This window comes from Aquarana catesbeiana, linkage group LG09 (genome assembly GCF_042186555.1).
Source record: "Aquarana catesbeiana isolate 2022-GZ linkage group LG09, ASM4218655v1, whole genome shotgun sequence".
NCBI classification, from domain to species: Eukaryota; Metazoa; Chordata; class Amphibia; order Anura; family Ranidae; genus Aquarana; species Aquarana catesbeiana.
This window is the reverse complement of record NC_133332.1, coordinates 226,054,029-226,059,092: the sequence shown is the minus strand read 5'-3', so window position 1 is coordinate 226,059,092 and position 5,064 is coordinate 226,054,029.

Genomic DNA, 5,064 nt, shown 5'->3' with positions numbered 1-5,064 from the left:
CATCTAGATACAGATTGATAGAACAATTGATACGTACATAGGTAAGAAAGGAGCACAAACAATTTAAATAGAACAATTGATACGTACACAGGTAAGAAAGGAGCACAAACAATTTAAATAGAACAATTGATACGTACACAGGTAAGAAAAAACAGAAACAATTAAAGTGGAACTCTAAGTCATTATTTCAACCCTATCAATTTCCCCCTTTGACATCATCCTCTCCTTCCCCCTGGGTCCTCATGAATAAGTTCTAGTCAGTTTTTCCCCAGAGTCCTTTCCCTGACCGCGAGTTGTCAGAGGGGTAGAACCCATCCCCCTAGGTATTACCAACATCTTAAAATTCAAGAAGAGGAGTTTTATAGGAGTAGGGTGATGTCAATACACACTTATCAGTATACCCTGTCTATTCTCCTAATTTTCCTATTTATTTTCCTGTATACACATATATTCGTGATTGTAAGTGATATTAATATTAGAATAATAATTACCATTGGACTTAACAACCAGTGAAAGGTATTGGTTGCTGTAGAAGACATTCCACTAAATATATCCCACCAATGTGGTGCAGTATCCTGTTGTATCTGTGAGGAAAGATGTACTAGTCTACCTTTGTCAATAATAATTTGCTACTTTAGGATCATCTATAGCCCATTCAAAGTTGTTGTTTCCTCTACTTCAAGTACATTAATACCAGGAGTCCATGCATATATTTGTAAAACAACAATCTTCAACAAAAAATATGTAAGTAGATATTTCATCATGTTGTTTTCTCGGGTTGTTTCTTGCAATGTGATGCGTGTATCCAGGTAGGTTTTCCTTCCAGCTTTACTGAGGTGGCTGTGGTCAAGAGTACTTGGTAAGGACCTTCAAACCTGGGTTCCAATGTCTTTCTGGTGTGTTTCTTCACATATACATAATCCCCTGGTAGCAGAGTATGTGTACCTGTTATTGAATTAGGGTCTGGAAGAGAAGAATACACACTTTTGTGGATCTTAGTTAGACGTTGTTGTAATTGTATCACATATGCAGTCAAACTATCACATTGCAATTGCATACTCTGTGGAAAGTATAAACCCAATCTAGGTGCATTCCCAAAAAGTATCTCATATGGGGATAATCCTGTCTTTCCTGTTGGAGTGTACCTTATAGAGAACAAAGCCAAAGGCAGGCATTCTGGCCAAGGCTTGTTTAACTCTTGCATGGCTTTTTGTATTTTTAACTTTATTGTCCCATTTACTCTCTCCACTGATCCTGAACTCTGTGGGTGGTAAGGGGTGTGAAAACCTTGTTGAACCCCTAACATGGTCATCACATTCTGCATGATTTCTCCTGTAAAGTGTGTCCCCCTATCTGATTCTATGGTTTCAGGAAGACCAAACCTAGGTATTAACTCAGTGATCAGTTTCTTAGCTGTGGCTTTAGCTGTAGCCGATTTTACTGGATAACTTTCGGGCCAACCTGAGAATAAATCGATACACTCGAGGACAAATTCAAAAGGGCCGCTCTTAGGCATTTGTATGTAATCAGTTTGCAGTCTCTGGAAGGGGTATTGGGCCCGGACCTGGTGTTTTCGTGGGGTTTTTACTCTCTGTCCTGGGTTATTCAGGAGACAGATTTGGCAGGCTGCACAGTAGTTTCTTGCAGTGCTACTGAATCCAGGGGCGAGCCATCCTTGGTTCACAATCCTATACATGGAATTGGAACTGACGTGTGTGGGTAGGTGAACTGCCGCTGCCATTTCTGGGTACAGAGAGGCAGGCAGGCATATTTTGCCTCCTTCCCTCCATACATTGTCAAGGTCTGGTGCTGCTCCCATCCTGACCCACTTATCTTTCTCGCTCTCCCCTGCTTGCTCCTGTAATTTACTCAGCTGCTGCCATGTTGGTTCTGGGATACTCACCTCTACCGCTGCTAAGGTCTCAGGGCTTCCTTCCCCTAGAGCTGCCTGTTTTGCAGTCAAATCTGCAAATGCATTTCCTTTTGCCTCAATTGTTTTTGCGCTCGTGTGTGCCGCTATCTTCATAATGGCTACTCGTTTAACCTATTGAAGATTGTTCAGGACTCTCTTAATCCCTTCTCCATGTTTTACAGGTGTACCTGCTGCTGTCAGATAACCTCTAGCCCTCCATATGTGGCCATAATCGTGCGCTACACCATAAGCGTAGGCAGAGTCAGTGTAAATATTCCCTTCTCGTTCTTTTAAGTATTCTAGGGCTTGTTCTAAAGCTTTTAATTCTGCTTCCTGTGCTGACATGTGGGCTGGTAAGGGCTGTGCTTCAATTACCTGCGTATCAGTCACTACAGCATACCCTGTGTGATATTTACCCTTGTCATCAGCAAACCTACTACCATCTATATACAAGGTGTGCTCAGCATTTAAAATCGGTGTATCTGTAACATGTGGAAATCCCATTGTCTCCTGTTCCATGAGCTGAAAACAATCGTGCTGATCTACTTCTTTAAACAAAAGAGTGTCAGTGTCCTCATTTCTTTTCTCACTAGTACTATTAGTACTATCATTCCCCCTTGCCAAATCTGGTGACTGAAGAGGCAAAAAGGTGGCCAAATTTAAGGTTGTACAGCGCTGAAAAGTAACATTTGGAGGTAAGAGTAAAGTACACTGTAATCTTAATTGCCTAGCCATTGAAATGTGTTTGGGCTGTACCTGAGACAAGATTGCATGTATGTCATGTGTGGTATGCACTACGACTGGATTGTCTAGAACAATCTCTGATGACTTATCTATGATAATTGACACTGCAGCTACCGCCCGTACACAAGACGGTGAACCTCTAGATACTGGATCTAATGCTGCTGAAAAGTAAGCGACTGGTCTTTGTTTTACATGTGCCTGTGTCAGAACACCTGTGGCGTGTCCAGTGATCTCAGCAATGTACAGATTAAATATCTTGGTGTAATCTGGTATACCAATAGCCGGGGCAGAAATCAACAACTTTTTCAAAGTGATAAACGACTCATAAGCTACTTCTGTAAGCACATACGGTACAATTTTCAAACAATCGTATAATGGCTGCATCAAAGCGCTAGCATGTGGTATCCACTGTCTACAATATGACACGATACCTAAAAACATACGCAATTGTTTGAAATTCCGTGGGGGTAACATTCCCTTTATCACTTGAACCCTCTCCTCAGTGAGATGTCTCGTACCCTGTGATATACAATGTCCCAAAAAGATAACTTTTTCCTGACACACTTGTAACTTTTTCTTATTAACCTTGCAACCTTTTTCTGCCAAAAATCGCAACAAATTAAGGGTGGTGGCCAAACAAGTTTCTTTGTCAGGGCAGCATAACAATAAATCATCCACATATTGTAACAATACACAGGAATCTGGCGGTACCCATTCTCCCAACACCGTTTGCAATGCTTGCGAATACAAGGTAGGTGAATGCGCCATACCCTGAGGTAGGCGTGTCCAGGTTAGTTGCCGATTTTTTATTGAAAATGCGAACCAAAGTTGGCATTCTTCAGCAAGCGGGACGGAAAAGAAAGCATTCGCTAAATCTATAACCGTAAAGTACATACTGGTTGATGGTATTTGTGACAGTAATGTATGTGGATTGGGTACTAAAGGTGTCATCGGGGCTAGTATTTTGTTGACCGCTCTAAGGTCTTGGACCATTCTATACTTAACCGGACTACCGGCTACTGATTTCTTTTTAACCGGGTACAAGGGAGTGTTTGCCGGTGATTTTACCTCTTTTAGAACTCCACTTTTTAAGAAGGATTGGACCTGCATTTCTATGGCCGTCTCTTGGGGTGCACTAAGTGGATACTGCTTTTGTTGGGGAAGCACTGCTCCTGGAATCAGCTGTAGGGTAACCGGAGGTATGGGCAAAAGTCCAACATCAGCTGGATGTTTTTCCCATAGTTCTCCTGGAAGGGACGACAAAATCTGATCTAAGTCTGAAGGAGGTGTGCCGGACAATTCCGATTCCTCCTCTAGGTATTGTATCAGGTTACACATCTCCATGTGTTCTTGATTATCCCCTATAGCTAAGGTGACAGTGCCATCTGGGTGATAGGTAATGTTAGCTCCTATTTTCTGCAAAATGTCAGCTCCTAACAAATTAGTGGGGGCTCCTCTGGATACCAGAAAGCGTGAAAGGAACATGTGGTTTCCTACTTTAACTTTCAGAGGTTTTGTAAGCGGGGCGTCGGCTAAAATGCCATCATATCCAGTTATTAGTAAAGTGTCAGGTGATTTTTGGCCAGGGAGTAGTTCAGAGTCAGAAAGTAACGAGCGTGAAGCTCCTGTATCGACTAAACAAGAGATTTTCTTATTACCAACCGTTATATTTGTCTTAAGCATTGTTGTTTTGGATTTTTCTAAAACCGGGGTGAGTCATGCTCGTGGACCATCTCCCTGCTGCCTGATATGACTATTTTTGTTGTCCCTGGGCTGGTTCCTTCTCTGATTAACTGGAGAATCAACACCTTCCTCTCCTTCATCCCTTATTCTTTTCTTACAGTTGCGTCTGATGTGACCAATCTTGTTACAGTAGTGACAGGTAAGGGGTTTGCGAAAGGAACCTCTACCTTGCTCTTGGGGACCCCCGAGTGCGTTGATAGCATGAGATTTCCTCCCTTTGGTTTCTGCTAAGTCTGCCTCTATGCCTTGCGCTTTTTGTAACAACGTCCCTCTATCTCTAGTTGCCCTCCACTCTGGTGTGCAGGCTTTCAGTCTCTCACTTATCTGTGGAATTAATCCCTCCATAAATTGTCTATTGAAGGCTCGGATTGTGACTGGCAGGGCCAAGTCCAATCCCTCATCTGCCATCATACTTTCCATAGATAAGTAAAATTCCGATACAGTCTGTCCTGGCATTTGCTTCATGGGTGATATGGACCCCCTCTCCTGTTGTTTTGCCTGACAAAAAGCTTCTAATCTAGCAATAAAAGGGGCCCTTGAGTCTATATGTCTGACATGTCCTGTCTCTAAATTGCCATCCCCATCAACTTGTCCTGCAGGTCTGTGTGGACCTATTTCTGTCATAAACTGGTTAAACAGGGTCAGAGTCATTTTGTGTCTGCATA